We start from the raw sequence: 13,346 nt of genomic DNA, 5'->3' as shown, positions 1-13,346 counted from the left end.
ATCGCTGATCTCCAATCACAACACCAGAACAGACATCCAAAGTAGAGACTGAACGTTTCGACTCTGTGAAATCAGGCAATGACAAACCGTGATCTGTAGTGCATGAATGCTTTAAAGTGCGATTCCATTGCATAGATAACAATATCCTGACATGAAACAACATGATGTTGAGGAAAAACAGCAAAACCATGAGTCACAAGTGAGTCAACTCCTAAAAGACCATTGCTGTTGAGGAAAAAATCATAAATTCCCCCCCCCCAAAAAAAATGCTTCAAATGGTGGTGAATTTTTGGCAAGAGACAAGGGGGGAGCAACTGTACCAAGGACACGTAAGGAAGAACCTTGTACACTGAAAAGATTATTGTTAGCAGGCTGTAAAAAAAAAAAAAAAAAAAAGTTTTGTATCCCACCGCTGCCATCAAAGATACGGGGCTGCGTTAGTACCTGTAGTAATGTGTAAATCCAGGGATAACATCAAACACTGTAAAATATCTCCCAGTATAATAACAAACTGCCAAGTACATAGTAAACCTTACTTCTCAGAGGCCGGCCGTTGACAAGAGAGACGTGCATGACGCCCTCTAAATAGTGAAAAAAAAAGAGGAAAGAGAGGCGTCGTACATACAAATCAATATAAAAATAATACTCATATCAGTTGGAAAAAAAAAGGTTAGTAAATATAATTCAGGGTGGGTGGTATGATATTCGGTGATCCAGTCTACTCTCTCATCCCTTTCTCTCATTTTATTATTATTATTTACTTTTTTTTTTTTTTACTTTTTTACTATTCCTCATTCTATACCTCAGCTGAGGTTCTTGTGTTCGGCCGGAACACGTCCCCCGAGATCCAGTTTCCTGTCTCCCATCATCAATCTTTTTATATTAAGTGCAGGCAGTGTGGTTTGTTAGCTTCTTTATCTAACACAGCAGGAGCGTAATACTGCTACTACCCTAACTGTAACTACTATGTATACCCCTCAAAAATATACCAAAATCCTGCAAAATAGCCACGTCCTTCTCTAGCGACCAAACAAAGCCGACTAAGATGGAAACGATAGTGAGGATGCAGTCTCACTGCTGCGAAAAAGGAAGGTGCGGGGATAATGGATGCAAGACGGAGATGGGGTGAAGCCAGCCCGCTTGGCTCCCTGCTTTCACTGTCATTGCTACAAAAAGAACATTTCTTAAAAAAAAAAAAATGTCATGGTTGTATTTGAGGGGGTAACTGAAAACTGGCTACGTTATTCAAGAGGGCAAGTCTTCTTGCCCTTCTTGTCTTCTTCGTCTTGGTTTCCAATCGATTTGTACATTCCTTACTTGTAGTCTGAAGGTGTTAGCTACTGTGAATATCTTGGTGATGGTTTGGGTGTTGTCAGTTGCTGTGGGGTTTTTAAGTGCGTGTATGGCTCCGAGGGAATCTGTGTATTATTGTGTTTCTTTGTGTAGAGTGTGTTGTAGTGTTTTCTGGATTGCCACTAGCTCGATTTAGAGTGTAGATGACTCATGAGGAAGTCTGTAGTGTTCTGTTTTATTCATAATGCTGAAAGCTACACCCGCTCGACTGTTTCTGAAGTCCAAAGAGCAGTTCGTGAAATAGGTGTCCGTGTCTTCTGTAGAAGGTCATTAAATGCATTCTTAGCTACCACTCTGAGGATGTTTGGGTCCATGTTCTTATTTTGCTTCTGGTAATAGGTGTCTGGATGTTTTGATGATTTTTTTTTTCCCAGGGAGGCGTGTTCCCGTAATTTACGTCGGGATGGTCATTGTGGAATTGTGAAAAAAAAAATTGGTTTACTCCTATTGCTCTGATGTTGCTGCTTGTTGTGAGAGCCCACATTAATTTCCAAAACATATCCTGGTCTTGGGCTGGTGCTTGCTTAATTCTTGTTCCAGGTTCTTTGTTTTGTGCTCTGAAGAACTTAACTAGGTACCCAACAGTAGCTTAGTACAGTCTTCAGTTGATCGAGGGTACCTATGTTTGTTTCCATCCACTTGGTGCTCACATCTCTATTTGGGTGCTTCTGTTATCGTTCTTAGTGGCTTGTTTTCGATCCAAGGCGATCATATTGAAGTGGGAAGTGTTTGCCAGGCATGGAGCTCCGTATTCCACGATGGAGCGAACGGCTTGTATATAGTACACGTGTAGTCACAACACCTCTGGAACTGCGTCTCCTTGATTGCCTGTGATGGCTCTCATTATCCTGAGTCTTGCCTCAGTTCTTTCTTTAATAGCTGTTATGTGCATGTTGAATTTAAAGCAACACATGCCAATATATTGGTGGCAGATTGTCCACTCGATTTCAGTGCCGCGGATGGTAAGGGTGGTAAATGTTTTTGGGAGTCAGTGCAGGGCACGTCTTTTTTTTTTTTTTTTTTTTTTCCCGGGATGATTTTCAGCCCGGGATCTTGGCATTTTCCGGCGATGGCTTGATGTACTGTGGTGATATATTTATATTGTGTAATCTCTACTAAATCACGATTTCGGGTCCGTGATCCCTCTTCACTAGGATGCTTTACTCTCGATGGTTGGGGAGAGAATGAGCAGCTGGCTTGACTTGATTGATTCGTGAGGCACAAATCCCTACATGGGCTATAAGTGTCCTTGAACAGCTGGTTTAGATGACTAGTTTTTAAGGCTGCCCACTTCCTCCCGCGCGCGGTGTCGTGGCTTGTGATTAGTTATTTTGCAGCGCCGCTGTTCTCATGTTAGGCAACATTTTCAAGGCTTCTGATTGGATGTTGGGGCTCGACTCATCTCCCTTGTTGTACAGTGCTTCTAGGATGACAAAGCATTTGTCCTCGGAGCACGACGTGATAATTTCCGAGTTTTGTCCAAATATTTTTTTTATTGTTGGCCTTGAATTGTGTTCTTCCAGATGTTCCTTCGGGACGCCTGACGTGAAATGATAGCTAAGGCGTCTGGACAGCTTCAGCTCTCTCTCTCTCTCTCTCTCTCTCTCTCTCTCTCTCTCTCTCTCTCTCTCTCTCTCTCTCTCTCTCTCTCTCTCTCTCTCTCTCTCTCTCTCTATATATATATATATATATATATATATATATATATATATATATATATATATATATATATATATATACTTACCTGTATCTGTATTTCTTTTTCCTTTCTTTTTTTCTTTGTTCATTCCCTCTTCCATTCTTTCTTTATCATTATTAATCCATACGCAACAATAGTTTTGCGTCTCCTCGCTGTCCGAGGCTTAGTGGCGGTGATGTATTCAGTCTGGCGTTGTCGGTGTTCTACACACTGTGATAGTGTGTTAGGGTCCTTTATCCCTAAATCCTTTATATTTGATTATAGTTAATTATAAGTTATATCATAGTTGATAGTTGATTATATTATAGTTGATCTTGATATCGCAACTGAGTTACGGGCACCCGCAGTAGCTCGTAAATTTCGAGGACTATTTATGATATAATATGGCGGCACCTATGTTTCGAGTATGCATCGTAATCAGTTAAGAGAGCGGCTGTGTGATTTATGAGAGCTTGTAGGAGATGCGAGGTTTCCTGTATTAGGCCCCAGGAAGCTGGCTGGAGTATTAATTGCTGTTTGAGTGGAAGGCAGTAGATATCTGCTGAAGCATTGGATCAATGGGTACTGTGAACTTAGCAATAACCCAGCTTTGACCTCACTGAACGTTTCCCTTTGCGTCTCACAACACAAAGGGGCAGTCACAGTCTGCCTTCTAAAGACAACTATCTTCCTAGCACAAAACTACTTGCACATAAATACACTCACACCCTTAGCTCAAAATCCTAAATTAGTATGGCGACTACACCAGCCTCGGAGTCCCCATCTGAGGAGGGACTACAAATGTCCCCATGTCGGACTGCTCTTTTGGTATCGCCCCTAAGTGTCTTGACACCCCTATCAACTTTTTCTTCATTAACTTCTGTAACATTCGCGACATTATATCTAATTTTCACTCTGTAGAACACCTCCTCTCCTCTACTAAAGCTCATCTTCTTTTCTTCTCTGAAACACAGATGTCTGAGGCAAGTGACAGTAGCCCCTTCTCTGTTCCCTCCTACTTTATCCTCATTTCTAATGCATAGCTGGATGTTGCGTCTATGTGCGTAACGACTTAACTTGTTATCGTGCCCACGCTCTTGAATCTTCTGAGTTTTTTATCATCTGACTACAACTACAGAGTCAATCTAAAAACAAAATTTGTCCGTTCTGTATACCTATTACCTAATTCCTCTGACTATCAGAAATTCTTTCAATACTTCCAAAGCAGAGCACATCCTGGCTCTCTTCCCTTTTGTGAAGACCTCCATTCTTGGAGACTTCAGTGTTCACCACCAGGTTTGGCTTCTTTCTCCTTTCAGTGACCATCGTAGTGAGCTAGCCTTTAACTTTCGTATCCTCAACAACCTAGAAAAATTGGTGCAACACTCGTATTCCTGACCATCTTGGAGATAAGCCCAACATTCTTGACCTTTTTTCTCACCTATAATCCTTCTGATTATGCTGTCACCCTATTTTCTCCGTTGGGCTCCTCCGATCTCAACCTCATATGTATGTTTTGTTTTATGGCTGCAATCCTTCTTCATCATCCCCCATAGCAGAGATATTGCTGACATTTTGCTTCTATTAATTGGGGAGGTGGGGACCTAAGGAGATGTAGGATTATGTATGATGTATCATGATGTATTATGATGTAGGATTATGTTGATGTTCCGGGTCAGAGACCCGTCTCTGTGTGCTGAGCGCATAACAGAGGTAATAGTGACTGGCATGGAGGCGTACGTTCCTCACTCTTTCTCTCGCCCTAAACCTTCTAAACATGGGTATAACACAGCCTGTTCTCGTGCTATACATGATAGAGAAGTGGCCCACAAAAAGTAATTGAACCTTCCATTACCTGAATTTCATACTCCTTATATTTCCAGCTGGAATCATGCCAAGTTTGTTTCTCCAAGTAGCCAAAAACTCCTTCATTAATAGAAAGTGCCAAAATCTTTCAAAATCTAACTCCCCTTGTAAATTCAGGCACCTATTCGCCTTTCCCTTCATTATTTCAACCTGATGGCACCATTGCCATTTCATTTCACTGAAGCTGAATTCTTAGCCCAAATATTTGCTAAAAAATCTACCTTCAGTAATTCAGGGCTCTTTCCTCCCTCGCCACCACCCTCCGATTACTTCATGCTACGCATTGAGATTCTTTGCAGAGGTGTTTTCCATGCCTCCGCTGGTCTTAACCCTAGGAATGCTTATAGACCTGATAGGGGTCCTTCCTTTTGTTCTCCGTGCTTGTACCAAGCTCAGGCAAACTTTTTCAACTCTGTTTATTAACATTTACCTTTCCATTCTGCTGGAAGTTTGCCTATATTTAACCTGTTCCTAAAAAGGGTGACCGTTCTAATCTTTCAAACTACCCTATCGCTTTCATTTCCTGCCTCTTTAAAGTTTTTTAATTTATCGTCAACAGGAAGATTCTTAAACATGTATCACTTCACAATTTTCTATCTGATCGCCGGTATTCGTTTCGTCGAGGCAGTTCTAATGGTGATCTTCTGGCTTTCCTTACTGAGTCTTGGTCATCCTCTTTTAGGGATTTTGGTGAAACCTTAGACATATCAAAACCTTCTGATAGAGTCTGGCAGAAAGTTTTGATTTCCAAACTCCTCTCCCACGGCTTCTATCCTTCTCTCAGTAACTTCATCTTCAGTTTTCTCCCTGACCGTTCTATTGCTGCTGTGGTAGACAGTCACTGTTCTTCTGTAAAGTGTATCAACAGTAGTGTTCCTCAGAGTTTTGTCATGTCACCCATTCTCTTTCTATTTATAAATGATCTAAACTTTTTTTTTTTTTTTTGTCCTATTCACTCCTACGCTGATGATACCACCCTGCACTTTTCCACGTTTTCTGTAGACGTCCAACCCTTCAGGAAGTAAATAGTTCACGCACGGAAGCCACAGAATGCCTAACTTCAGATCTTTCTAAAATATCTGATTGGGGTAGAGCAAACTTAGTATTGTTCAATGCCAAAGAAACTCAATTGCTCCATCTATCTACTTGACACAACCTTCCAGACACAACCTTCCTCTTCTTCAGTAACACTTAATAGTCCCCCTCTTCTACACTGAACATCCTCGGTCTGTCCTTTCTTATAATCTAAACTGGAAACCTCACATCTCATCTCTGGCTAAAACAGCTTCTATGAAGTAGGTGTTCTGTGTTGTATCCGCCAGTTCTTCTCACACCCCCTCTCCCCTCCAGCTGCTAACTCTTATCCATCCATGTATGGAGTATGTTTCACATGTATGGAGGATCCACTCATACTATGCTTTTAGACAAGGTGGACTCAAAAGCTTTCCGGTTCATCTATTCCTCTCCTCTAACTGATTTTCTTTAGCCTCTTTCTCATCGCCACAATGTTGCATCTCTTGCAAACTTCTACCGCTATTTTCACGCTAACTGCTCTTCTGATCTTGCTAACTGCATATCTCCTCTCTTCCCGCAGCCTCTGTACATAAGACTCTTTTCTCTTTCATCCCTATCCTGTCCACTTCTCTAATGCAAGACTTAACCAGTATTCTCAGTCATTCATCTCTTTCTCTGGTAAACTCTGAAACTCCGTACTTGCTTTTGTATTCCTATGACTTGAACTCTTTCAAGAAGGAAGTTTAAAGATATTTATCCTCCATTATTTGAATTTTCTCATCAAGAACAACTGAGAGATTATCGAATATGGAAACATTGCCTTCAATAACCTTATAGTACTTTCCCAATTCTGGAGCTTTGCTAAAAATGAGCTTTGCTAGAAGGGCATGAAGATAATCCATTAAGTGAAACTTATTTATGTTCTTGCAGCTTATCAAATAAGTCTTTTCAAATAAGTCTGCTAAATATGCAAGACGTGGCTTCCACAACATCTCATTGAAGTGATAAGATAATTTTTCGTGCATTTCCAGGAACAACTTAAGCTCTCTCTCCGAAGTTCAAACACTCGACTCACACCATTGCCTTTGGAGTAAAAGAGAAGGTTCTCAATCCATGTTTCGACAGTGTTTATGGAATAAACAAGATTTGAGATCTCTAGCTTTTCACGAACTTAACACATTTGACCTCTGTCTCCATGATCTAGCAAAGTTCTTCTTGGAGAGTTTTCGATGCCATTGCAAAGCGATGCATTATGCAATGCATTCATTGCCTTGACATTCGGAGCTAATTCACTGATAGGCTTATGGATCCCTGATTGCTGGAGCTCCGCAACACTTTTCCCAGTTGATCCCGTTAGCAGTGAAAAAAAGAAACCATTTTTCCATCACATTTACAGCTTTTGTTGTGGCTCCAAGCTGAGTACAGAACAGATATCCATCTTTGATGCCACACAAGATAACACACCTAACGGACACAAATACCTCTGAACAAGAACCCACGTACGTTGATTCATCCAGTTGTATTGCAAACACCAGTTCAAGATAACTTGACCTCACTCTTTCCTTTATATCATCTGACATTTCATCAATTCTCCGTTTCACTGTGTCGCTTGACAAAGGAAATTGTTGAATTTTGCGTGCATTTGCAACTCAAAACATTCGCTTGACAATTTTTAAAGCTTAATCAGTTTTCACCAATACCGAAAGAAATCTCGTATGATGCCTCGTTTGTCGTTGGAAAACACCACTCTCTTCCAGCTTCTTTTTTTCCCAAACTCCGTTCATGGGGCCTGAAGAAATCGGTGTTCCTTTCCGCACACTGTGGGTGAATCGTCATCAGATGATGCTTCAGCTCACTAGGCCTCAAAGATTAGTTCCGCGGCACTTTGAAGCACAACATACACTGAGGTTTTCTCATTGCCATCAGCGAGGATTGATGTGAAGCCATAGTTAATGTATCTATCTATGTACTTCTGCTTTTTCGTAAACATTGTGAATTTAGGGAAAATAGAGAAAAGACATGTCTGATTAGACAAACTCGTGATAAAGACGAGAGAATGTTAAAGACTGACATTTATGTCGTAAGTATGAATACCGAAAAACACCAATGGGATATTTAATATAAGTAGATCATACGTATTTCATCCATGTAATGTAGCGATCACTTATGAAACAAACTAAGTAACACCATTCAAAGGACAGCATATTATGCTTGAATCAAACTCAAACACAGTAATAGTTCTGAGACAATATACTGCAATTACATGTTTCTGTGATGATTTTCACGCATGCACGGATATGTACTTTATAATGGATCGGGTTAACACTCACACAACACCGATCTCGTGTACCCCCTGGTTCAGTCTCCAGGTAGACAAGGTTGGAACACTCAAAGGAAAGCACATTCACCATTTAATGAGGTATATTTACAAACATTACAGTAACGGCGGTATGGATAGCTAAGGTTAACACCTGTGGCGCGTGACTGGCACACAGGAATGTCCGTCCCCTGCAGACACCACGACGTGCCCACCAGCTAAGACTAACGCAGCCAAGACTAACGCCCGTGGAGCAAGCGGCTCAGAAAAATGTCTGTCCCCTGCAGACACCACGACGTGCCTAAGACTAACGCCAGTGGCATGTGTGCAGCACACAGGAATGTCTGTCCCCTGCAGACACCATGACGTGTCCAGGTGGACGGTGAACGAGAGAAGACAAAGTTACATTACAACAGCACAACGTTACTTTAGGTTTCAAAAGCACGGAGATGGTTAATAGCCGATACACACTAAATTCGATGAAGGGCAGCTTCGTCGATCAGGGCTCCGGACTTAACGCTGCACCACGCTTCCCCTCTGTAGACCTGGATCTTGGAGCTGGTGAGGGGAACGTCTTTCTCGTTGAGTGGCTGGGCGGGAAGTGAGGCGAGGGGAGGTCATGACCCCTTTACCTTAGCTAATCCCTTCACGAAAATATTGCTCACATGCCTTCACATTATCCTATACAAATGAGGATTTTTTTTTTGGGGGGGGGGAAATTAAGCCTTAAATAGCTACCGCTGTGTGTGTAGAATAAATGGGTCTCAGGTGGAAGGTCAGGTGGTTCAGGATGGGAGAAAAAAAAAAAAAAAAAACTTACTTTAAGACTCTAACTTGAAAAACTCCAGAGCCCTCCTGAACTCTCCCGCACCCCAATGCCAGACAAAAATTTGGCAGACTTAACACGCCCTCCTATTATTATGTATGTACGTGTATGACATAATGCATTGTAGATATTCGGGGTGTCCGTGGTGTATATGTAATAAAAACGCAGACGCTGCACCAACGTGGAGGTGGTGTCTCAGGATCCATCATCATGAAGACGCAGCGCGACGACACCTCTCCTTCGAGAAAGTGGGTGTTCTCCGAACGGCTTCAGGTAGAGGGCGGCTTCAGCGCCCCTCTGCCAACAAAGGGAAAAAAATAATGCCTTCACAGCACCATATACGCCTCACATTAAATACCAGAACACAAGTGACAACTCATTCTGCGTGATTAGAGCGGCGGTAGTCTCGGTGGTTATTCGTCTCGCAGGAATCACCGTGTAGCGGCACCATGAATACCATAAGGTTGTTGTTGCTGCTGCTGTTAAGAGCGAAGCTTGAGGGATTATGTGCCATTTTCCTGAAAGTATTGACACCTGGTGCTGGAAAGAGTAGACATTATATGTGACATGTAAACATCTACGCCCTACTGCAGATCGACCAAGACTATTAACTGTAGTGATTTAACCAGATGCACGGCAAGATCATCTATTTACTGATGAAGAGGAGATACTACTCGTTTACCTCAACCGACATGTTAGTTCCTTCTAGGAGGCGAGACAACAAGTCGGACCTAATATTGTCTTGGCCGTTTATGTACTGCACCCGCATCTGAAACTCATGCGACAGCCCTTCAGATAACTCTACGTCATCAAGTCTCCGTCTGACACTTCTGTATAGTGAGTGGGCTGTCTCCTGCATTCTCCGTATCATGAATCACGTCCGCACTGCATATAATCTCACCTCCCTCCCTTGTAGCCGATGAAGGGGACAAAATACCACGCACTCCCTTCAGACAAGCGACCTTGTCTTCACCATATGCTGGTTTCTGAACACCAGCGCTACCGGATATAGCGGGAGCATATTAGTGTGGAGACGTTTCTGTTTCCCATCAATCAATATGAAATAGTTTAAGTCGGATACGCGTTCCAGGACCTCATAAGGACCCTTCCACTGCTCCAGCAGCTTATTATGAGCAGTAGGCAGGAGCACTAAGCATTCCTGGCCAGGCTGCAGGGTGCGTAGTCGCGAATTTAGATCATAATGCGACTTTTGCCTCCTGGATCTTCAGGAGTTCTTCCTTGGCTATAAAGTTTTCCGGCCAGGTTTACAACGTACTCTTATGTTATACGTACTTCTGGACTCAGCACGTCCTCGTCCCATAGTTCTCTCAACACTTGGAATGCCCCGCGCAGAGCTCTACCGTAGAGTAGCTCGAATGGTGAAAACTTCAGTGTACTCTGTGGTGCTTCCATGTACACGAACAGGATAGGGGCTACAAATCTCGGCCATTCTTTGAATTGTTCTATGGTCAATAGCTTCAACATCTTTATTAGTGTTTCATTGAATCTCTCGCAGAGACTGTTGCACATGGGATGCCATGGTGTCGTGTTAAGGCCCTTCACGGAGACAAATCTAAATGTCTTGTCCGTCATGGCGGACGTGAACTGAGTGCCTCGGTCGTTCAGCACCTCCTTAGGAATACCCACACGGCAGAATATTCCTACCAGCGCCTCAGCTACTGCAGTGGCCTCTATATTTTCAGAGGAATTGCTTCCGGCCAACGAGTACTGAAGTCCACACACGTGAGTAGATATTATGATCCATCAGTCGTCCATGGCATAATAAGCCCAACAATATCTGCTGTTACCCTCTCAAATGGCTCGGATATAATGGGCATGTGTTTTAGAGACACAGGCCTCACACGACCCTTATCTACACTCTTTTGACATACGTCACAGGACCTCACAAATCGCGCAATATCGGCAATCATGCCGGGCCAGAGAAAAATTTGACCAATATAATCATGTGTTTTCTGTCCCTCCATATGACCGCCTAGAGCCCCGTAATGTCATATCACCATTACCGCATGATGGTACTGTGAGGGCACTACGAACTGTGACCGAGCCTCTCCGAGATCGGAGATAACTTTTCTCTACAACTTTCCTGTGTTGGCAGAAGCGAATTTATTTCGTATTTATTTACTCTCAAAATTCCCTCAGCGACTTGCTTACGAATGTTTACATGGAAGGGATTGGTCTTTTGTGCTCCCATGACGTCAGCACTGTTGAGCGGGTCATCAGTTGATATCCTTAAGAGGCACTAAGGGCAGTCTCTCTCAGGCTTGTGCTCGCGTCAAAGCGGCATCTGCTTGAGCTTCGGTTTGGGTCACGGCATCTGTGCTTTGGGGGCCCCTCACGCATTTACTAGTAGTGTTATAGATTGGACCTTTCATCACAGCGGCTTGAATTCTGCCATGAAAAATGGCGTCTCCACGTCGACTATGGCTATCAGGCAAGTGGTTTATCATAACAACTCCAACTTGTTCCTCAGTGAACTGAGAGGGAAGAACCAGGGCCTCGCTCACTACATAATCAGTAGAACCGTTCCGCATTACTCTTACCGACCTGCTCTCTACCCTACCGTTTTTTAGTCAATCCCCGCGGTGAATCTACGGGTACTGAGAAGGCAGCTGCGAGTCAAAATGAGTTTGCTTGTCGCGTGGTGTTCTGTGCTTCGGGTGGCACCTGAACGTTGTTCACGACCTGCGAGGGATGGGGCTGGACAGCGATAACTGGAGCAGCGTTAGCCACTGGTGTATCATCTTATGCCTCGAACTACGCTACGCTCGAACTACGTTGTGTCTATAAACAGTGTTAATGGTAGCTTAATGTTGATAACTTGTCAATCTCCTTTCTGTGGTGCGGATGCCTTTGATTGAGAGGAAGTAGCAATTAGCAATTAATGGGATTTCTTATTGGGTTGGAACTCGGCGATTTCGTTTATCAGCTTTGAAGCTGTGGCCGTGCATTTTTGCAACATTCGTGGTGTTCACCATGATCCAGATTTGTATCTCTATAACAGAAGAATCTTTTGTGTGGAGGAAACTCGTTTCCTGGGACTTTGGTAACTCGACTTCGTTATAATATGGCAGCATGTATGAAGGCGCAGTCACTCCTTAGTCTTGGCTCATACCTCTTGGCGTGCTGACAGACAGACCCTCGTCTTCTTGCACCGCACTCTTATTCGAAATTGGAGTATGGTTGCGAGGTTTATTCGTCTTTTACCGAGTCACGAATTCGTGTGTTGGACTCCTATCCTATCCAAGCTTTAAGAACTATTTTTACTCATTCCGCCTTATGTTTTACAATTTTTAGCAACTTTCGCAGTGTTCTTTCCGCTGTTCAACATTTTAGCCTTTCATCCCTTTATCCGTTTATCGTTTTATCGATTCTTGAGTGGCTTTACCTTTTAAAGTGTACAGATTACCACATCGGGTTTTGCTAGGTTCCTGCACACGTTTGAGTTCAGGGGAATGAGACGGCCGATAGGCTGGCTGGAGAGGCGGCAGTTCAGGTAGCTCCTTCCAACCCCATTTCTTTTCATAACTTATACTATAATATAAGGGTGCTAGTTCTTTCCAATATGATTAATACACTTGATATTATGCGCTACGTTTGCCGATATCCCTACATTTCTACTCTGCATTAACATAAATTTAAAGAAATTTGAAATTTAAAGAAATTTTTATTCCTCAGCAGAACAATATCGTGGCTTTAGCATTGGAACAAGATTTGATATTTATCCTCTATTAACCCACCATTACACTTGGTACAATAACGTTCCTCCCTATCTATTTCATTATGCCTACAAGAGATAATTGCCAACTTATTATTTTTCGTACGAAATTTTGATAAGCATATAGAATTTTTTATATTAAGTTTATCCAGGCATTTCTTAATTCCATAAACTTTACATAATTATTAAGTGTTGCATATACCTTTGCATGTTACATTTCCATACCACTTAGTTATCCAGGTACCTCTTAGTTTCTGTTCCATAGCTTTCCTGAACTATTTGGGATTTTATATATATATATATATATATATATATATATATATATATATATATATATATATATATATATATATATATATATATATATATATATATATATATATATATATATATATATATATATAAAATCCCATATAAGCTATATATATATATATATATATATATATATATATATATATATATATATATATATATATATATATATATATATATATATATATATATATATATATATATATATATAAAATCCCATATAAGCTATATATATATATATATA

Source organism: Scylla paramamosain, chromosome 25 (genome assembly GCF_035594125.1).
Source record: "Scylla paramamosain isolate STU-SP2022 chromosome 25, ASM3559412v1, whole genome shotgun sequence".
Taxonomy (NCBI): Eukaryota; Metazoa; Arthropoda; class Malacostraca; order Decapoda; family Portunidae; genus Scylla; species Scylla paramamosain.
Note: the sequence above shows the minus strand (reverse complement) of the source record.